General features: G+C 42.1%; 1 long non-coding RNA gene across 1 annotated transcript in view; it reads right to left on the bottom strand.

Moving 5' to 3' along the window:
• Nucleotides 1–830: 830 nt before the first annotated feature.
• Nucleotides 831–23675, bottom strand: part of LOC149525982 (uncharacterized) — a 168047-nt gene continuing 145202 nt past the window's right edge. The window contains exon 3 of the long non-coding RNA XR_016348936.1: nt 831–1086. This is a non-coding gene — a long non-coding RNA (uncharacterized LOC149525982). The remainder of the gene's footprint in view (nt 1087–23675) is intronic.

The following is a 23675-nucleotide window of genomic DNA, read 5'->3' as shown; positions in this document are numbered from 1 at the left end:
CCCTTTTCTTTTGTCTGTGCCCAAGCAGATTCTTGAGACTTCAAGTCATTTTTCTAAGCCATGAGAAACTGGCAATATGGCTTTCTCAAGAGGATAGCCTAACAAAGACTACTGAAACTAATTTATTTGACTGGACCTGAAGTTTCTTTCTAGCCAGCGTCAGACAGGTGAAAGATCATGGCTTCCTCCATAAAAACCACTCACCCCTTCCTAATCCAAGTCATTTTGGGAAGTGCTTTTTATAGTCACTTGTCACATTACAGTTCCACACAGTTAAAAGTATCATAGAAGCTACAGTTTTTATAGTTATTAACATTTTATAGCTTTGTTATTCACACCTTAAACTCCTTACAATGAAACGGTGCATGTTAAAAGTGCAGCATAATCTTAATGGATTCCACAGTAAAAAGGTTGCCCTACTTCACTGATTTCCAATAAGTCTCCTTGGGTTTGAAATCCATTAATGAGGGCAATATATATTTTATATGTTTAACAGACAAGTGATACAGGAATCCCTAAATTATTCTTACTGTGGAGATAATGTATTTTGTGCATTGTTTATCATGTTCTTTTTCTTCCTGCTGCCATGAGAAAGGCCCTTCATATAATTTAGGAGTTTTCTGAGTTCCAAGCAGATATTAGGCTTTCTGTCTTTTATAAGCAAATGTGGCAGATTCTGTTCTCAGGACAAATTCCACAGGAATCAGTGTATTTTTTCTATGAAGTAAAGATTGCAGGATTTGGTGTCATAACATATCTTAAATACTAGTGCCTAGAAGTAAGTAATTGGTTTTTTTTCTTTATCCTTTTTTATTCTTTCTTCTCACTGGTTTATTTTGTTACCTACTGTTACAGGGATAGACTGAAACTTAGGGTTGAATAAGTCACACTACCCCCCTGTCACCTTTGGAGGTTCATCAAAACAGAAATACAGAAGTAGTGTTTTATAGTCTAAAAACTATTATTTACCCTTCTTGTATACATCAGTTCACAGTTAGCCAGGCCTGTTAAGAAAGGTTTTCACCTTCCTCTGGGTTGCCACGTGTCTGGTTTTCACCCGGACAATCCAGAAATCGCATCTTCTGTCTGGTAAAAAAAAAAAACCCAGAAAATATCAGACATGTAAAATGTCCAGTATTTTCTGTTTCTCTTGGAAGGAAGGCCAGCATCCTCCCCCCCTTTTTTTTGGTCAACAAGTTTTGTCCCCTCTCTTTTTTTTTCCTCAACCAATTTTTTCCCCCACCATGTTCAGGATTTTTTGTGAAGGTATCTGGCAAACCTACTTACAGCACCATGTACATGGCCCTGCAGAAGGTTGTTTGCAGTGTTAACTTATAGCTATGTTGGTCCCAGGATATTAAAGAGACAAGTTCTTTTATTGAACCAAACTGTGTTTGAGAGAGACACATGCTTTCAACCTGCATGGAGTTGTGTGTATCTCAAAAGTGTTGTGTCTCAGTCAACAGATGTTGGTTAAATAAAATATATTACCTCATCCAATTGTCACTGCAGAAGGCGGCATACCAACAGATCTGATGATGGAGTGAGAGGGTGGAGGGGAAAATGGGGCCTGGTGATTCAAAGGGGCCTGGAGCTTCTGAAAGCACTGACTACCCTTGATCCCATCCCTTCCACCTAAGGCCTCACCTCTTCCAGGGCTCAGAGATAGCCCTCCCACACCCTGCTCCAGGACTCACATTGGCTGTTGGCCTCACTGCATACCAAAATAGATGGATTGCTGCAGGTCTTAAATTCTCAGAGATGATTTCTCCACATGCCTCCATAGCTGATGTTCCAGTTTTCAGATGCAGGGTGGGCTGTCTTGGGGCTTTAGCTCTGCAACGAGGCAGAGGGATGCACTGGGGCTCAGGATTTTAGCTCCATGGGTGGGCTGAAAACCAGGGCATGAGGCTTTAAGCCCTGTGAGTCATGCCAGGGCTTAGGGCTTCTGAGCTTCAGGGTGCAGTGGGGCTTTTGCTTTCAGCCCTGGAGGAGGAGGTGGGGCTTGCACAGGTATGGAAATGTTACTGGAGCTCTGCTCCGGATGGCTCCCGCTGAATGTAAGTTCTGGGGATTGCTGTTTATTTCTAGCGTGGCAATATCTATGGCCAGTATTTTTAAACAGCGTGCTTAACCTTAGGTTCCTCAATAACAGTGCTCTGTGCTATCCACCCGCTTCTTCAGTGGGGAAGCATAAACTTATGGATAAGGATCGGATTTGAAATTTAGGGGATCAGTTCCCAGCTCTGCCACAGCTCCCTCCCTGTGAGACCTGAGGCAATCCACTTAGTCTGCCTCAGTCCCCAAAAAGCCAAAATAGGGCTGATAATGCTACTCTCTTATGCTTTGTCTGCCTACTTAGGGTCAAAGACTGAGTCTCACAAGGTGTTTGTACTGTGTCTTCACAATGGGGGCCTTGATTTGGCTAGGGCCCATAAACTTATGTATAATATAAATCATCCTTTGTATGTGCACAGAACTTCTAAAAATCAGATTCCTTATTTTTTGAGGCCAAAATAACATTAAGCACCTGTAATTCACAAACCTTCTGGGTGTGGTTCATTGTCCCATCTAGTGGCACCAAGAGCCCTTACAGAGAGAACGAGTCTGCTCTACAACCTTAGCCAAGAGCCAGCTGGCTTTTAGCTCATATGTTAGAGGCTCATGAACTAAGCTCCAGAGGCCCTAGGTTCAATTTCATCCACAGACAACTCAGGTCTGTTGGTGTTACAAACCCATGTTTGAAAATGGTGGCTTATGGCATTTGCAGAATAGAATGGCTGAAAATGAAGAGAATGGAAATATGCAGTAAACCGAAGTACAGAAAGCTGATAAAGTTCAAGCAGTACCGGTTACTGTTATCTTCCCCGGCCTCTACGAGTCATTACAATGCTAATGCCTTATTCTTATGACAAAGATTAATAGAACAGGAAATGACCCGGGCTGCATAAATTCAGTGTCATCAAAGAGTGTAATGAGAAAGGAGAACAGTACAAATATAATCCATTCTTTTCTACATCACAGCTACTGGACTATATGATACACTTCTACATTACTGGCCACCTCTACTCTGGAGGGAGCCAGGAAATTAATCCTGCAGAGCTGCTACCAAACGTACAGTTCAGGAGGTGGGTGATGTTCCCAGCTAAGACATGGTGATGTCTGGAAGCCTACACTGCATCTGCCTGCATATTTTAGCTAATTTGCAAGCTTAGGTAATGCTCAAAGCACCTTTCTTTTTTGTCCTAAAGATTATTTTAAGAAAGAAAAATGGTGTAAAATGCAGTAATTTGTTCTGTGAACGTAAGAAAGAAAGTGCCTAGTCACTGGTGGGCAGGATCAAACCTGGGAACCTCCAGAGCAAAATGCATGAGCCTCCACTGAATGGTCTAAAAGTCACATGCATCTTAGCTTACAAAATACCTCTCAGCTGATGATCTCAATGATCATGGATTAATTCTCATAGCCCACCCTGCAAAATAGTTTATTGATCTTCACTTCACACAGGAGCAAAAAAAAAACCACCCTCCCCCCCCAAAAAAAACCAGAGAGGTCAACTGTTGTGCTCTAGGTAACTTTGTGAATCTGCACTAGAACTGGGGCAAAATAGAGAACTTGTTGGCTTCTATTCCTCTACTCAAGCTATCAGACAATGTTCCCTTCCTCTCACTTAGTAACAAGAATGAAACCTCATAAAAATGTCAACCATTATTTCGAGATAACTAGCATTATTTTGAAATAATTCAAACACTTACACAGTCATTCTGTTATTTTGAAATAATTTCAGAATAATGGATGGCTTATTCCAAAATCTGTAAACTTCATTCTGTGAGGAATAACACCTGTTCCAAAACAGTTATTTCGAAATAAGGCATGTGTACATGCTCCATTGCCATATTTTAAAATAGCCCCTTACCAAGGCCATTCTAAGTTATTCCTTCCCCTGGGGCTCTAAATTGAGATAGCACGTCTACATTAGGGAAACCTGCCTCAGACTAATTATGAGGCTTCTTTGCAGTGTAGACATGCTATTTTGAAATAAGCTATTTTGGAATAACCACTCTGTAATAGCTTATTTCAAAATAAGCGTGTAGTGTAGACGTACCCCGCGTGCGTTGAGGCGCTAGAAAGGCAGAAGCACTAGAGGAGAATATACACATAATCCAGCAGTTACAAATTACTTAAGATATTCTTCTTCCTTAAATCCACCATGAAAGTCTAATGGGTGTTTTATTATCTGCAAGTGTCTGCATTTCAGTGGCAGATTAAATGTAATGGCGCCTTGGTGACTATAACTATGCAACTCATTCTGCAAACCACTAAAGAGCATGAAAATAATTCCAGTGAGAATGGCATACACTGCCATTCTGAGCTACTTCTTTCTCTGGCTGCCATTCTGAATTTGCTGCCATGCCCGTCAGTCCGTAGCTATCTTGTGTTGTCATCAATACTACTGAACAATAAGGGAGCCATCAGGGATTGATGCAAACACAGCTAGTCTTAAAGAGTCTCCAACTCAAGAGATGGGAAAGAGAGACACACACACTACCCGCCATCCCAAACCTCTGCTCTCACCATGTTCTCTGGCACCTACTGCTGCCTTAAATCCTTGTGGGGAAAAGCCAATCAGTGCTTCGTATTGACCAAAGCAGCACAAGGCCAACATGCCAGACTATCAGGAAGATCTCTGCAGTCCCTTGGCCAAGCTGTGTATGTTTAAGTCCTGTCATCTTGCCCCAAATACCCTTCCTACCTGTCCCTTGATTTCTTTGGTTGCTCTTCTCTAAACTCACTCTAATTTGTATGGATTTCTGTGGCAAGCTGGAGGTGGAAGAGCATGTGCTAAACCAATGTTTGTGTCCTTATGTGGTGTCCATAAACCACCACAATATTCCAGGTGCAGACACATGGGGGCTATGTAGAGGGGAAGCATATTGCAAACTCATATATAGGTTGCTGTTCCCTACCAGCCTGGGTATCTTCGTTTGGTCTCATTTGAAGGGCCTATTTTCCCCATATGAATTATCTTCTATATTTTCCAGGATGAATTTCCTTTTGCTACTTGCTGCCCATGTTTCTACCCTTTTGGTCTCTTTGTGTCCTTTCACCCTCTCTCTCTCTCAGCTGGTATTCACAATTGCCCCAAAATTTCTGTGAATCTCTCTCCCCTCTCTGGTCATTAATAAAGTTATTAACTAAGCCATCGGTCAGTACTCTTCTCTGACAGTAGCCTGTTAGACACATCCTCTTGATTCGATACATTAAGATATATATATTATTTATCAATGACAATATCTATCATTATACTTAATATATTAGATATATTCATACTGTATTTATCATAAACTAAGTTAAACAATTTAATATCAAACCACTTGTGCTCTTCCACTTCACCGTCATTGAAAGCAATGATTGCCAGCCAAGTATCTGAGTCACAGAAGGGAACTACTAGAAAAAATGAAAAATGTCTACAGCATATAGTTAAGCAACGTATCAAGATTATCTGAATACCTTTTAAACAGCAGTCCTTCCCCTCACAATTCTTTCTTGACAGGTGTCAGTTGCACTGAGAGAGAAAGAGATGTGTGCGGGGGTGGGAGTTCAGATCTAAAAGGATTTAAAATAATGTTTCTGACATTATTAGAAACAAAATTACCACTACTGATACACGGACGCTTCTCTTTGAAAAGGATATTCAATTGTTAAGATTCTCAGTAGTACACCCTATCACCAGATCAGTGTCCTGTTTGGTAGCAACGTGTGCATCAGACTCTGATCAGGAATGGTTATACACTGTACTTGTGAAAAAGGCTGGTCTAAAGAGGCTCCAGTGAGTTTCAGGGGAATAAAATGCTGCCTGCATTTGCTCTGAGTCTGTGGAACTTCAGCAATCCCAATGGCCACAATGTGATGGGGAATTCTGAGGCCTAGTCATGAGGGTTTGGCATATGTTGTGCTTTATGAAGGGCTGAAGTACAGCCAAGAACTCAAGACATGTTGCGACCACTTTACATTTACTATAAAGAGAAAACAAATGAATCAATGATAAAAATGATAAGCTCACACAATCTATTCATAGAGCATGGATACAAAATTTGTATCTGCCTCCGCATCTGCAAAAATGGGCCACGAATAGCTGCATCCACGTCCACAGATGTGAATACCCACGGATATAAAGCCAATATCTGTGGATCTGCAGGGCTCTATCTATGTGTGTGTCTGTGCACATGTGTGACAGAAAGCAGTTGATCTGGAACACAAAGGGTGTGTAGGGAGTGGGGGAAGACCTTTTCTTTGCTTTAGATGACAAAATATTCAACATCTCACAAACAGATAATTGTCTCTTGTGACCTTTCCTGAAAGTGAAGACCTGACAGAGGAGACACACTGCCCTGGAGCATGCCCCTTATCACACATTCAGCAAATGATCCATGTGTGCTGTGAATGCAGATATACTGTGGACCTCAGGAAGACCCAGAGGAGCATGTTGAGATGTTTCTCCAGCGCCGACCCTAGAATTCCCAGGGATTGAATACTAACACAAGCTACTTCTTTGCTGTTGACTATCACCAAGTCATATCTGTGATTGAGAGGATGACTAGTGCTGTCCTTAATAAGGTCAAACTAAGGGCAGATCTATACTAAAAAATTACATTAACCAAAAGCACGCTCATGTGCCAGAGTGTGGCCGAATACTGTTTCTCACAACAGTGGACAGTAAGTGAAACTACAATGGGGGGAGACATGGCCCCCTCCACAGTAAGGGCAGGTTCCAAGGTTCCCTAGCCCAAGAGCACAGGAAGGGTGGGCAGCCTAAGTGAAGCTCGGGTAGCCCTGGGAGTTCTGAAGCAGGAAGCAAACTGGGGACAGAGTGTAGACGGGGCCTGGAAATTTAGGAAGGTCCTGCCCCTGCCTCTGATACTGCCACCCATGAGTTGGAAGCTCAGTTCCCTTACCCTCGCTGCTGTGCTTATCCTGCCCTCTGCCTTGTTGTTGCTGGCCTGCTGTTTCTGGGAGCCTCCTGCTTGCTGTGTAGTGTGTGTGGGGGTGTGTGTGCTGAAGTCAGAATGCCCACTTCCTGTCCTGTTAGGGTTACCGGGTAGTCTCAAAAAAAATACCAGACACGCTTGATTGGGGGAGGAAGGGTAGAGGGGATGGCCGGGAGGAACGGGGGAGACGGGAAGCCGAGCTGGCGGAGGAGTTAGGGGGCAGCGGGGCTGGCTGGGAGAGATTGGTGGAGGGGCGGCCAGCGGGAAGCAGAGCTGGTCGGGAGGGGGTCGGGGGCAGCGGGGCTGGTTGGGGGAGATTGGGGGAGGGGCGGCTGGCGGGAGTGGGGCTAGCCAGGGAGAGGGCGTTTTGGGCAGAGCAGGGCTGGTGTGGGGGAGGGAGAGAGCGAATCAGCCGGTGGGGACCGGGACTGACCCGGGCACATGCAGATTCCAGGGCGCTGCCTGTCCCGTGCACGGGGTCAGCAAAGTGAGTCTGGCTGCGGCTCCACCACACGCTTGACCAGCGCTCAGGAGCAGAGACAGGGCTTCCCCTCTTCCTCACATGCAACCAGAGGCTCTCAGCGCCGATCGCACCCCACCTCCCAGCCACTCGCTCGCTCCCACCAGGCTTCCGTTCGGCGCCCCGTCGGAAAACACCGGACATTGCACATGTCATATTTTCTAAATTTTTTTCACTGAACAGAGGACCCGAATCCCAGACACCTGGCAACCCTATGCCCTGTACCCCATCTCTGCAGAGGTGTGGGGGAGTATGATAGGCTCAGGAGTGGGATGGTGTGTATGGGTGACAGCTGCTGTGTCTGAACAAGCAGGCTTCAGATGGTGAGGGCCAATTTTACTTCAAGGATCAGTGAGTCCTCTCTCTCACGCGCACGCACGCATGCACACATCTGTTCCGACTGCCAGTTTTCTAATCCCACAAAACCAAACACCTTAGTTTCTCCCATTATCAAGGCCACTCCCTCACCCCTTCCCTGAGGCCATGCCCCCAGCTCACTACATTCCCCTTCAGTGGCTCACTCTCTCTCTCCTCACTCACTTTCTCGAGGCTGGGGCAGTGAGTTAGGGTGTGGGAGGGGATGAGGGCTCCATTGGAGGGTGCATGCTTGGGTATAGGCTCCGGGTGAAGGGTGGAGCTATGGACAATGGATTTGGGGTGCCGGAGACTGTTCAAGATTACGGGGTGGAGCAGAAGCATTGGCTAAAGGCTCTGGGCTGAGGCAGGGGTGTAGGCTCCATCTGGAGTTACAGACTTTGGGGTGGGGCCAAGGATGAGGAGATTGGGGTGCTGAAGGAGGCTCCAGGTTTGGTGGGGGGCTCAGGCTGGGGCAGAGGGTTGGTGCTTGGAGTTTAGGCACAGGCTTTCCATGTCAGTGGTGCAGCAGGGTGGCCAAGGCAGGCTCCCTGCCTATCCTGCCATTGTAGCCTGCACTGTTCCTAGCTCTGCGAATGGCTTACTATGGCCTCTGGTCAGGAAAACATTTCAGTATGTACTTAGGTATGTACTACTGAGCAATGCACTTACCCATATGCTTAAATACCACAGAGACAAACCTAAGCATGCCCTTCTATGTTTTGCTCAATAGGACTGAATGGTTAATTCAGGGCCTATGTAATTTGTAGAAAGCTGCTTAATTTCTCTGTGGCCAAGTTTGCTCATCTGTAAAATTGATATGTTATAGAGTTAGATATACTGACACAGATCACTAGAGATATTTCAGTATTTTTCTTAGTATTAAAGATTTTCAAACCCTAACATAACCAGAGCAATGTCTCTTTTGCGGAAATAGCCATACAAAGGTGAGAAAACCTCAAAGAATAACCCCAAACAGAAAACAATTAGCAACAACTGGCTAAAGGAGGAAGCACACTCAAGTTAACAGAAATCCCACAGATGGCTATGTAAATATTATTACAATAAAACCAACCTATACGGGTAAATAAAAATACCTCCCAAAATAGTCAACATTCAGAGATTCACTAAAAATTACACACAGACATATAATATGATATTCTTTAGTCTATCCCTGTTAATGCAGGATTGCTCCCTATGGTAAATTTTTTAGCCGTATAAACAAACAAACAAAACAGACAGACAGACAAACATACAAACAAACCCAAACAGGAATCCTAATAATTATGTTTCTAAGACCTATATTAAACAAACCCTGGTGATGTAATGACCTATAAGTATATTTTCTTTTATCTAGATTGAATTTTGAGGTGGTTTAAAGAGGCTGCTCTTCTTTCCTGAGTTATTTCCAGTATTCTGGCTGATAAGCTATGGATGGATAGCTTTTAGGACTATTTTTTATGGTACAGAGATTTTGTTTGTTAAACCATGTGTAAATATTTATCATCTAAATGTGAAAAAGTACTTCCTGGAGCTGCTGTGATTTTCTACCAGTAAATAAATGTCTGTGCAGATAATTTAGTTAAGATATATCCTTTTAAGTAAGGCAGTAAATAAAGCAAAAGAAGCAGAATCTGGAACCTGATAGTCTGAAGAAAAGGGACATATGCTCAGCCTTTTGTCACTTAAGACTGACCTATAAAGGGGGCATTTTTCTAAGGTAAAGTAATTGAGAAATCTCAGTTGGTCATAGCATGCTTTGGACTTGACATTGTCCCAGATGACAGCATTGTTTTCATTGAATATTTATACAGTACAATATATTTCCCACTTTTCACAGGAGGGGCAAAAGGACATGATCTTTGGCCCAGAGTACAGAAACAAGAAGTTAAGACAAAAGATGAAGGAACGTGGGGGAGGGGAGAGATAATGATTACAACAAGTGACGGTAATTGGGCTGCATATAGATATGGTAAATTACACTGGGAATAGAAACAGGTAGAAAGGGGGTTACAGGACACCATGAAAGCAAGTGATGGCAAATATTCGAACCAAATGGCTCTGTGAAGAGATTTGAAGGCACAGACTGAAGACTCTTAGCACAGAGGAAGAGGATGGTTGTGCCAGGAGTAGAGAACAGCAATAAATTGAGCAAAACACTACACATGGGAGAAGGTGCCCAAGGGTACAGTTACACTGGGGTTTTTTCTGAAGAAGGTATGCAAATTGTGCTCACATGTGCATATCTTCTTCCATTTTTTTTCCGGAAGAGGATTTTCTGATATTTGGCCCATCTACACGGGATCAAATGTCAGAAAAAACCCTCTTTCAGAAGCCCCCTTATTCCTCGGAAAACAAGGTGTACAGGTGGCTTCCAAAAGAGGATTTTTTCCCGACATTTGGCCTAGTCTAGATGGGCCAAATATTGGAAAATCCTCTTCCGGAAAAAAAAAAAAAAAAAAAAAGGAAGAATATATGCAAACGTGAGCATAATTTTCATACCTTCTTCGAAGAAAACCCCAGTGTAGCCGTACCCCAAAAGATGAACCACACTGAAAGACAGAAATGAAGCAGCCTTACTGGATGGGACTGGGCTGTTGCATGCCCATCCAGATGTTGGACAAATCCAGATTCTGATTACTTATAGGCCATTCTGCAGGAAATGCCTCTTTGAATGAACTTTTCCATCATAATTAGAATGAAAATTACAACCAGCAGTATACCTATAAAAATCTGACCTGAAGCAGAACTTCCATAGCCTGACAAAAGAGAAGAGCTAAAGGCTCCATGAAATCTACCGCATTTTGCTATTTGTTTCCTGATAGGTACTCCAATATTGTGGTAATGGGCATATGGATAGATGGTGTAGGATGTTCTGCATGAGTGTATGTGGGGCTCTCTGGCCTGGAAAGTGCAAGAGATCACACTAGATGATCACAATGGGTCCTTCTGATTTTAAGTTGATAAGAGTATTTCTGCCTCCCAATTCAGTACAGTTCTTGAGCAGAAGGGGAAAAAAAAGAACATAAACGTAGCCCTAATTTGTAGGAGTTTTGAAACCTGACATTTGTTAATATCAGAAGGTTTCTCAAGGGGCTGGTTGGTGTTTACTATGCTCCTTTTATCAAACCTTTCATTAAACTGTTTTATTGGAACTTTTCTTTATGTAAAGTCAGATGAAGAAAAACAAATTCTTACACAAACATTAGGCAAAAATAGAGGTAAGTTGGGAACTTGCTGGGAACTCCTATATTAACAACATGATTTTATTTCAAAGCTTACATTTTCTGAAAGCCTGTGATATACAATATGATATTGACTGAAAATTTCACTTATTTAATGTCCGGCTTTTTAGATAATATGAAGCAAAACTCAAAATAAGCTATTCTGAAATAAGCTATGCAACTGACGTAGCTCAATTTACGTAGCTTATTTCGAGTTAAGCCCTGCAGTGTAGACCAAAGAACTCATGTACTTTGGAGGGATAACTGAGACCATGAAAGAGAAATCAGACACTTGTAAATTTGAACTATCTGTTGTGAAGATGCAAAGGAAGGGAAGATAACAAGCTGTGAGATAGGGGACTCCATAATTATCGGAGTGAAAGGGACAGCCAGTGCTCACAGCAGAGCTGTGGCATGGGAATGGAAGCAGAAAAAGTGTAAAAATGCAACTCGCTCTATATATCTAGTATTAAAGCAATTTAGAACTCAGAGGTGCTGTTGATCACCCACTGAACCTGTTTTAAGCTAATCTGTTTTAGTTTGGGGCTGAAAACTACATTCACTGACTTCTTCCCTGCTGGTCTCTATGCTCTCTGCACAGCGCCATCTATAGTTGTCACTGCTCCTTACATTTACAGCACTAAGGCTTCTGGGCTGTGCTCCTGGCCACTAAGGAAATCAATTTTCAAATGTTAAAAAAAAGTCCAGGACTCCCCCCAACCTGTATGCCTCTTCTTTCAGGGGAATTATGACCCTATCCAGAACAGGTAACACACCACATTCCCGGACAGATGGATTCCTGATCCACAGGATCTGGTCTTATCTGGATTCAACCTCATCCAGTTCATCACTGCCTCCAGACACTGGTTCAGATTGATCTCTGCCATACCTGGATCCGATGTCACAGAGAAGTAGAATTGGGTGTCATCTGCATATTGATGGCACAATCCTCTAAATCTCCTTACAATCTCTCCTAGCTATTATATACAGGGCTTGACAAACCCCGGCGAGAGCTACTCTCCAGTCCCACACCGCGCATGCGCCAGACAAGCACTGCGCATGCACGAAGCGCCGGTGAATGGGACGCACGGAGTGACCGGGTGAAACCTACTCGCCACGGGCAAGAAGATTCAGCGGTTTGTCGAGCCCTGATTTTTTTTATATATATATTAAACAGCATAGGGGACAAGATGGAACCTTGTGGGACCCCATAGCACAATCACCATCCAAGCTCCATCTTCTGAAAATGTCCTGACAGGTAGGACCAGAACCACTACAAGATAGCGCCTCTGATACCCAACTCCACCAGGCACTCCAGAAGGATATCGTGCTCGACGGTATCGAAAGCTGCTGAGAGGTCCAAAAGAATCAACAGGGATGCACTCCCCCTATCTATCTCCGGGTGTAGGTCATCTACCAGGGCAACCAAGGCAGTTTCTGTTCCAAAACCAGGCCTGAAGCCATGCTGAAATGGATCTAGATATTCTTGGAGTTGCAACGCCACCGCCCGCTTGAGTACCTTGCCCAAGAAAGGAATATTAGTGACTGGGCAATAGTTACTCACATCATATGAGTCCAGGGAAGGCTTAAGGAACAGTTTTATCACTGCCTCTTTCAACGTGATGAGAACTGACCCAGATCTAAAAGATGCATTAACAATCCCCTGGATCTAACCAGTCATCCCTTCTTGGCTCGATTTAATAAGCCACAAAGGTCAGGGATTGAGTGAGCACGTGGTCTGTCGTATTCCTCCAAGCACCTTGTCCACATCCTCAGTCTACAAGAGCTGGAACTGATCCAAAGAAAAGTGACTGGGCGGTGCACTCAATACATTCCGTACCCTGCTTATGTAACAGCGAGAGTCCAAATCAGACCGGATGCAAGTAATCTTATCTGCAAAGTGCTTTGCAAAAAAGTCACATGGATTGCTGAGGACTCCTCCAGACACTGGTTCAGATTGATCTCTGCCATACCTGGATCCAATGTCACAGAGAAGTAGAGTTGGGTGTCATCTGCATATTGATGGCACAATCCTCTAAATCTCCTCTAAGAAGCCTCGCACCACTCGAAACAATTCCACTGAATGGCACTGTGCAGATGCAAGGTGGTCGAGTTCTCCTCCAGTGGTGCTCCATCCTTCGCACCACAGTACAACACACAGCCTCAGTCTGCCCCAAAGGGCTGCGCCAAAGGGCACCCCCCTTTAGCTCGTCCCTTTGGTGTGACTCTAGGTTTAAGCCCACCCTTGGTAGTGGCTGCCAGCCACCCCTGCAGCAAATGATCTTTGTCTTAAAGGTGCAGGCCTCTCACCCAGGCAGTGGTGCAGCAGCAACAGTGGCAGCAGCAGCAATAGCAAGGCAAAGGTCTTTTTTCAAGTGGGGTTGGGAAAAATGGTGATCCTCACTCCCAGGCCTCACCTCGCCCTCCTCCTTCTGAAATATGGCTTTTAAATGGCACCTTTTAATATAGAGGCAAAACTTACCATAAAGCATGCATGACCTCTGCCAGGGTCACATAAATGATTCTGTAAATCACAAATGATTCTGCTGAAAATATAAGCTCTGATTCTGATCTCATTCAAACTCTGATTTTGAGTTAATAGGAGTGTAATCAGGACTACACTGGCCAGAAAGACTCTCACTACACCAAGAATTCACCAAGGTTGTATCTAGACTACAATCCTCTTTCGAAAGAGGAATGCAAATAAGGGAAATCGAAAATGCAAATGAAGTGCTGATTTACAAATCTCTCACTTCATTTGCATAATCTCATCCGATCAATTTTTCAGAAGGGATTCTTTAGAAGAAGAAAAAAAGCAGTCTAGATGGGGTTCTTTTGGAAAAAAAACAACCCTTTTTTGAAAGAACCCAGTAAACCTAATTTTTTCAGGAATAAGGGTTCTTTTGAAAAAGGGTGTTTTTTTTAAAGAACCCCATCTAGACTGCTTTTTTTTTTAAATCTCTTCCGAAAAAGCAATCAGATGAAATTATGCAACTGAAGTGCGAGATTTGTAAATCAGCACTTCATTTGCATTTTCGATTTCCTTCATTTGCATCCCTCTTTCAAAAGAGGAATGTTGTCTAGATGCACCCCCAACTCTCGTCAGAGGGGTTTATATCAGAGGCAGGCAAAGAGATATGATACAAAATAATTCCATAGATTAAATCAGAGGGGATTGCTATTAGAAATGTCTGTAGAAGGATGATTCCATTTCACAGCAACTTTGAGGTTTAGCAATTTGATTTTGTTCCACATTGGAATAAAAATAAAAGCTTTTGGAGCATTTTTGCAAAATGGAATTGTATTGAAATGTCCGTTTTCAGACTGAAAACCTGAGCTTTGCAAATTGGGCTCTTACTTATCGGAAGTGACCAGCCATGGAAACCAAACAAAAACCAAACAAACAACAAAAACAAAACAAAAACAATCCTTCCCACTGAAAACTATCTAAATAAATCAAATGATGTGTCTCCACCAAACAGTACATGATCCGAGAAAATGTTCTGACCAGCTCTAGTTGCTATGGAATCAGCAGTGCTGCCCACTTGTGCACAATGCTATTCAGAAATAGAGCAAAATGTCTAAATGGCTGTCAGTAGGACACTTATACTTCCTTGTGTCTCATTTGACCTACCAGTCAAATGTATACAAGGATCCCCCTCTCAATCCATGTACTGAAAGCTGCCACGTACATGGAAAATACTAGCATTTACTAATTAAGGCTGGGATGTTCAAAAGACCCATTGGGAGGCAGGAATCCAAATCCCAAGCAAATTGAATAGGAATTTGAAAATTCTAACTCAACAACACAATCATCAAAATTAAGATCAGTTATCAACCAGCAGAGTGGGAGAATATTGGCAAGCGAATACATTTTTGGGGAGTCTGTGCTATCAACACGCCATTCTTTTGGTATCAGAACTTGACATATCCATTACCAATCCATTCCTCTCTGTCTATTTAAATGTATCTACTCAGAGATAACCATCAACACAGCAGCACTTCAGATAGTGCTGCTGACCTTTGTAAATTCAAGTGCTAGTGAAATATCAAGCTCCCATTGCTAAGTGCAGACTGTGGAGTATTACATTACATCACATTCTACTGCTTAAATTATTCACTGAGGGAACCCTCCTAATTTAACTATACCCCTCTTTTTCTTTTCTCTGAAATGCAGTGTGGAAGTGATGAAGTGGTTCTGATTCAAGCCAAATCAAAATAATCAAGCAATGCACATCAAGAAGGAAGGGAGGAAAAGAGAAAGAACTGGCTAAAACCCTGCACTGCAGTGGATGCGTTCACCATGTGTTTGATTTCAGTTACAGCACTTCTGTGTCAAGAGTGGATAACCTCTAAGCATTGTTACTGCAGACTGGAGTGGTGAGAGAAAGTTGATGACTATTCTTGATCCAACTGCAAGTGTAGAAAAAAAATCAAGAAACGGTTGTAGTCATGTTCATCAAAGACAGATTTACAACCTGTATTTTGGAGAGAACTGGACCAAGATGTGGCATAAAGAAGATTATTTCAGGGACACAAAGACAAATATTGGAATTGTTTACTATTACCATTCGTTTTTAGTGGGTAGGAGTTGTTGGTGGAACAAGTTAATTGGTTGGCAATGTTGTCTCCCACTGCTATTTGATTAAGGCTAGTTTTAAAAGATAATCTTGTAAGATGGAAGTTGAAGCTAGACAAATTCAGCCTGGTAAAAAAAGCACACATTTTTAACAGTCAGAGCAATTAACCATTGGCACAATTTACTAAGGGTTGTGGTGGATTCTTCAGTACTAATAATTTTTAAATCAAAATTGGATGTTTTTCTAAACACTATGCTCTAGGGATTATTTTGGGTTGTTTCCATGACCTGTTCAATACAGGCAGTCAGACAGGATGTCACAATGGTTCCTTCTGTGAATCGATGAAAAAGCGCTGCAGGTTGGGTTGCTGGATTTACAAGCTCTGCTGAAAAAGTTTGTAAATTCAATTCCATTCAGGTACCTTGGGAAGATCCAGTTCCATTTGGATGCTTATCTGATCTGGCCAGGTATGCATACTACATCTGTTTTGGCCTCAGAGCAGCTGCTTCTATCCCCTCGGGCTATGTCTAGACTGCAGGCTTCTTTTGGAAGAACCATTTTTCAGAAGAGATCTGAAAAAACTTCTTCCGAAAGAGAGAGTCCACACACAAAAGGACATCAAAAAAGTGATCTGCTTTTTCGAAAGATAGACACTATATCGCATGTAAGCTGTGATTACTATGGATGGAACGGCCTGCGCTTTTTCCGCTTCCCTCTTCTTTTGAAAGCACTTCCTGTTCCCCGTCCACACATGCCTTTTTTCTGAAAGAGCTCTTCCAGAAAAAGGCTACTTCCTCATAGAAAGAGGATTACCAACGCCAAAAAAACCGCTCTGTTCTTTCAATTTACTTTCAGAAGAACGCGATTGCAGTGTGGATGTAACTCAGGTTTTGTTGAAAAAAAGTGCCATTTTTCTGACAAAACTCTGTAATGTAGACATACCCTCGCTCAGAAGATCATTTTTATCCAAGACAGGTGCTTTCCATCATGTGATTAGTATAATTGGACTTTAATAGCTATTTAGTATCCTTAATTGCTGCCACAACAGAACTCCACAGCAACAAAACATCAGAGGTATTTTGGTGCCAAAGTCCTTTAAGATCTGACAATAACAGGTGCTGTGTGAAACTGCTGCAAAGTAGCACTTCAAAATGAAAAATAAAAAATGTGACAGATTTTTCCATATTTCTTCTCAACCTGGAATCAAAATGGAAATTAAAAAAAAAACCTGGCAACAATAGCACCCTACCCGCCCCCCACCCTTCATGTCAGGTGTATTACATTTCTTTATCAGACACTGAAGCTTTTAGGATGTTAAGGTTGGCATTATCAAAAAATCAAAGGAAACCACAGTGGCTGCAGTTTACATCAGGGAACAAAGTGAAATCTTTCCTGAACAAGCAATTATCAAATTACGGACCTGTCACTACAGTTTCCTGAAAAGGGTCAGCACCTTCCGTTGTTCCTGACAGACAAAGAACGTGTGACAGGCTGGATCAATACTTCAGTCAACTAAACAGCTGGCTAATAACAGGACTTGCAGCAGACAAAGATTTGTTTGAGGACAATGCAATAACTGCCTTTTCAAAAGAGAGGCTTTTGGGGGAGGGGTCTCCTTTTGTTTATTTTGTGTTTTGTTTGTTTTTGTTTGTTTTGTTTTCCCTATGTGATCAACAGCTGGGTTTCTTCAGAATCTCTCCTCCATGTCCCACCCTTTACTATATGAAGCTGAGAACAGGCAGCAATTCAATGAAGCTTGAGATTTTTGTATCTAAAAAAAAATTTGCAAAAACTGCTAGACATGGGAAAAGATGGAGGCCAAAAAGATTAAAAGCCTTATATTCTCAAGTTTCCCATGAGTTAACTGTAAATTGATAATGATAGCATTTCCTTTTGAATGTAGGTATTACACTGAACGGTGTTTTACTTCTCTGAACATTTTATGGTGTAAAAACCTTTTGCATCATCTGATTTCCATGGAAAGCATAACTGAAATTGCTTTTCAGTGAAAATACCACAATTTGTATGGTTTATATGGCCAACGTGACTAACAGCAGTCAGTCTGTCTGGAAAGACAGGACAAAACATCTTTTAAAACTTTGAGAATTTTCAGTGATTTTTAATGATACTATCTGTCATCTATTTTCTATTGTTATAAAAAAAGATATAAACAAGACTGGGTGGTAAGTGTTATGTAATGTGTCTCAGAATTTTCCATAGTAACAATAACAACAACAACAACGAGACAGGAAGCAATGTTAACTAGTCAATTAACATAAGCAAATGCCTGATTTGTTAAAAAAAGAGCCAATCAGATATTACACATATAACTACATAGATAATTACTGGCTTGAAGATGAATACTACTTTTTCTGGACTTACAAACTGTATCTGCCTATAAATCTCTTTCTACTGTCTCTCTCTTTACAAATTCATTTTCTGTCCTTTTGCATTAGTTTGAAAGAGGAACTACTACAAGCTACACATTCATGACCAGAACAGAGAAGTTTTGTAATGTCTAATGAAGACATTAGAAAGTGTGCAGTAATAAAGGAAACAGGAAAAGGGATGCTAATGAGACACTTTGGAATTGCAAATTCTGCGGGGGATTTAAATATCCCCCACGGCATTTGCATGAACATGGCTGCCGCTTTTTTCCGGCTCGGGGTTTTGCCGGAGAAAATCGCCAGTCTAGACATGATCTTGCGGAAAATAGCCCTTTTCCGGAAGATCCCTTATTCCTACTTGAAAGGGATCCCTTACTTTCAAGTAGGAATAAGGGATCTTCCGGAAAAGGGCTATTTTCCGCAAGATCACGTCTAGACTGGCGCTTTTCTCTGGCAAAACCCCGAGCCGGAAAAAAGCGGCAGCCATGTTCATGCAAATGGCGCGGGGGATTTAAATATCCCCTGTGGAATTTGCAATTCTGACTGGTCTCATTAGCATCCCTTTTCCAGAAAGGGGGTGCCAATGTAGACACAGCCATAGTGAATTGGATTGTTCAAGTTACAAGAACATTCCCTGTGGTTTATCTCCCGAATGGAGTTCTCTCTGAACTTTAAAAGAAAGCTCTGAGAGGATCAGGACCAGTTACAGGAAGGGAGTGTAGCTATCTAACAGAGGGGTGTCTGAGCACAATTGATCCCTAAAGGACAACCAATCTGCAACACTGCTTACAGAGTAAAATTGTACTTAAGGCAAGAAAAGGTGCCAGAATGTGGTTCGCCAGTGTGATCACTTTGGAAGAAAGAAATATTCATTTTAAGTGGATTCTGTCAAAACTGGAAGATTTTTTTGAGGAAAGCTGAGAATTAGAGTCTTGAACCTCAGTTATACTCTAAGCTCACTGTGTCCAGCCAGTTCTGAGTCCACATTATACCAGCACTATCAAATAAGCCACAATATTCTGAAAATGTAAATAATGTAATGTAAAAAATGTAAAGACAACCACCCACTCTCAATCGGTCAAATAGCCACCTGTGGATAGCATCTAGCATGTGGGACAACACAACTCTAAATCCTCACTTTGCAAAACATTTCTCCCTTAATTGCTGGCCTTTCCCAAATGGTCAGCATGTGTTTCTTGGTTGGTCACAGTCGGATTTAAAGGATGGATGCAGAACTCCTGCCTTTCTTTGTGCTGTAAGGCCTCTAAAAAGGATTATATTGCAGATTTTGCCTTCTGTATACTCAGAACATTTAAAATGCCATTAAACCTTTGCTTTTGCTTCTCTGTGGGTTCCTGCATCCTACAGCTTGCAAAATTTCAGAGCCTGCAGGGGTTCATATTGTACTCCAAGCCATATGTATGTTGCACATGTTTCTGTAAAGCCTTTCTGTGGAAGAACGTTGCAAGCCTTGTTTCTTATTTTTGTATGGCAATTTTGTGTGACACTTATTTATATACCTTATTATGTATTGGAGTCCCCAGTGCTCATTTTTCATAGTGATCTAACTTGCTTTATATTCTTCCCCTGAAAGCCCTAAGCACAGTGGTTCTATATAATCTCAAGGTTTTTCAGAACTCCACAACAGACAATCTGCTTTGATGCTGTGAGAAACAGCTAAAGCTTTCCACTTAAAAGTTAGTCTCTCCATGTGGAACATCTGTTGGATTCTAGCACACTAAAGCTTCCCCCGCCAGAAAAACCAAAAGAACAAACACCCTTGCCAAGGATGGCCATTGATTAAGCATAGCGTATTGGTTCAGTGGCAGCCTGACTTCTCTTCCTCCTTCTGTTGTCCTCCCACAAGAAATTAAATACCCCAGGAAGACAGCTGTTGCCAGAATTTGGGTTACACAATGATATGGTCAAACATGTACTATTCAAGTAGGAGAGGATCCTCATTTAAAGACAAACGTTCAGAGTTGTTACAGGACATTGAATTGCCTTGACAGTTACCCTGTAATGAAAGCCTTATCTTCAAGATTTCAAATATATATTTTTTGTTCTTTAACCAGTCTTTGCTGCACAGTCTGTAGCAAAATCAAACATGTTATTGTAGTATTCTGTTCTTCAGCCATCCTTAGCACCCATGTTTCATTTCTGTGCAACAAAGATGGTATAATTATGCTTATATAGATCCACAGCTTTGTAGCAAGCTTGAGGGCAAAAATTCCTTCACAGAGAATAATGGGACCAATCTATGGATTCAGCATCTGCTAGATGCACATCCATAACTTTTAAGCATCTTCCAGCACTGTCCAAGATGCTGCCCAAATAGTTGACAGCTGCCAACTGCTTTCTGTTCCATCTGGTTGTAATCTGCCGCTGCTGGCCGCATAATGGTGAAGGCCGGAGACTTAGTTTTATCTGGATAGCCAGACTAAAACATGCTGCTTCTTGCCCAACCAGTACTCATCAGCTGTAGGACTTCACCAAAGGAAGACAACAAGGCAATATTACTGGTGTATCTGAAGCATAATGATCTTCAGCCCAAGCACCAGTGACCATTGCTTACTCAAGCTTAGCCATCAACCAACCATGGTAGTGTTGCATAAAAAAGCCTCCACCTGAGCTTACTTGATTTTACACATGCATTTTCTGAAAATACACTAAACTGTGAGGTCTAAGGTTTTAAACTGCAACTCGTAATCTGTCTGTAGTGGTCAATTGTGGAAGAACTTTGTATGTGTTAGTTTAGGGGTGATGAGGCCTCTATTCTTTCCCCCCTTTTCCCTATTACTGATGAGCCAGAAGCAAGTCTTTGAGAACACATGCCATTTAAGATAAGCATTGTTGCCAGTATAGCAAGAACAAATTGTAGATAAGGGCAAGAACGCATAAACAATTCTGTTTACCCTAATGTACTGATCACGTAAACAGGGCCAAACAACAAGTAGATCTAGAACAGAACCAGATTGATAACTAACAGCTAAGCCCTACATCAGCCCTACGTAATGAGTAACCCATGAAAATTTCCAAACTGCAAAACAAGGCAGGGAAAAATGTATTTAAGGCTGCCTCAGAGCCTAACAAATTGGACCTCACCGATGGGCTTTGGGTACCGGCGCCTTGGAAGCTGAGACAACCTCCCACTTTGTCTGCAGCCTACCCGGGGTTCCAGGCTTGCAGGAAGGGATGTAAGATATGTCACTTCTTTGTTATATTGTTCTTCCAGTTATGGGGCACAGCTGTTAGCTGTCAGGAAAACAAACTACTTGTGTTTGCCAGATACCTGTGCGGTGTATTTTGTACTTTGGGAACCCAGTGTCCGACCTGAGACTTACTCTGGCTGGCTACTCTTTCAAACCTTGCAACTTGCTGTTAGCTTTGTAAAAATTTGTGATCTTTGTAACTCTCAGAAACATACTGTAAGCTGCAACTTTGTAATCTTTGTAACTCTCTATTAAGTGGTTTGGCCAAACTTTCCTTCCAATGATTCCAACTTCTGTTACTGGATTTCAACCCAAGAGTTGTGTCAAAGATTTTCCTAAGTTTTGTTGGGGTTGTTAACCTATATTTCCTAGCCCCCACTATACAGAGACATATTTAGGCTTTATGATTAATTGGGACAATATGAACTGCTGGGAAATTGATGTAACAGACAGCATTTGATGAATGCATTTGTATCAAGTGCTATATGACGGATGTGAAACAGCAATTTCAGGGAGAAAGAGATGTTCCAGTTCAGAAGTGAAAAGACTTTCTTTTCTAATGTTCCATTCTTTCACTTCCTTTTCCATGTCCCTTCTTCAAATTTCTCACTATAAAGTGGAGTGATAACACTTTCTTACATTCTGACCAAGGTTCTCTGAGGAATAATTGGTATCTAAAGTACCATGTAAGTAATAAGAATGCTTATCACATTTATTAGAGATCAAACAAAGCCTCATGTTCCCAAAATAGGATAGGAATCCACATCTTCTTTTCCAATTTTTACATGGCAGAAATGCATATTGTTACATGTATAGAGCAGCTGTGCATCTGCGAAGACATGGCTATACATGTAGCAGTGATAATGGCTAACATACTGAAGGCACTCTGAAAGGGCAGTTTGTTGTAGAACCAACATCCACTGTCTTTAGTTTGTAGATTCAAAGTATTAACTACCTAGATGAGTTAATAACTTTGGCTAAGTCCCTCTAAGCTGCCAGTCTAACTGAGCGACCTCATTGTGCTTTAGTTTACAAGGAATAATAATGTAAAATTCTCATATATATAGGCAGTTCTCTGTTACCCCCCCAAATATTCTCACTGGAGACCACCCAGGGTTACACTAGTATGGGTTTATTTCCACTAGGTAAAACTAAAGAGGAGAAAGCAGCCACCAAAGGTTTAAACTAAAGAAGATAGAACTCTCTCTCTCTCTCTCTCTCTCTCTCTCTCTCTCACACACACACACACACACACACACACACACACAGACAAGCAAGCAAGCACACACCCCTCCGTTCATTCACTCACTCATTCACACTCATTCATTCCTGCCCTTAGGCACTCACACACTTACACAGACATGTGGGTTGCAGAAGGAGCCAAGGCATGTGGATCCTGGAGGGTCTGTCTGCTCATCATGGTTGGGGAAGCTGGTCAGGAGAGACACTGGAGGGGAGCATCTCAGGATCAGAGGAAGGAAAAACAGAGAGAGACTCACATGTGCTCCTTCTCTTTATATAGTGTCTGAATGGCTCCTGTGATTCATTCGCCTTGTCATCAGGGAGCATGCCCAGACATCCCTTTATCCAGCAGGGAGCATGCCCATACTGTGATGACTCATTGAAATGTGCTCCATTGTTCCAAGCCTTCTTCAAACACACTCTCACACTCATACACTCTATTCACTCAGAGGAGAATGGAGCTGAGGGAAAGTTACAAGCAAGGTGGCTGAGAGTTACAAAGATTACAAGGTTGCAGTTTACAGTAAATTTGAGAGTTACACAGATTACACAGTTTGACAAAGATCACAGTGAGTTACAGTTTAAAACCTTAGACCTTACAGTTTGGTGTAGCTTCAGAAAATCTATGTATATAATTCTAGTGAGCTCAGGCGGAGGCTTTTTTATGCAACATTCTCAATCTGAGATGCTCACTGGGAAGTTGGTAGAGTATTACGATTCCTTACTCTTTGTTTTCATCTCATCAGCTTTCATAGAATCATAGAATCATAGGACTGGAAGGGACCTCGAGAGGTCATTGAGTCCAGCCCCCCGCCCTCAAGGCAGGACCAAGCTCTGTCTACACCATCCCTGACAGATGTCTGTCTAACCTGTTCTTAAATATCTCCAGAGAGGGAGATTCCACCACCTCCCTTGGCAATTTATTCCAATATTTGACCACCCTGACAATTAGGAATTTTTTCCTAATGTCCAATTTAAACCTCCCTTGCTGCACTTTAAGCCCATTACTCCTTGTCCTGTCCTCAGAAACCAAGAGGAACAAATTTTCGCCTTCCTCCTTGTGACACCCTTTTAGATATTTGAAAACCGCCATCATGTCCCCCCTTAATCTTCTTTTTTCCAAACTAAACAAGCCCAGTTCATGAAGCCTGGCTTCATAGGTCATGT

This window comes from Pelodiscus sinensis, chromosome 1 (genome assembly GCF_052426305.1).
Source record: "Pelodiscus sinensis isolate ZL-2025 chromosome 1, ASM5242630v1, whole genome shotgun sequence".
Taxonomy (NCBI): domain Eukaryota; kingdom Metazoa; phylum Chordata; order Testudines; family Trionychidae; genus Pelodiscus; species Pelodiscus sinensis.
Note: the sequence above shows the minus strand (reverse complement) of the source record. Positions and strands in the feature narration are given on the sequence as shown.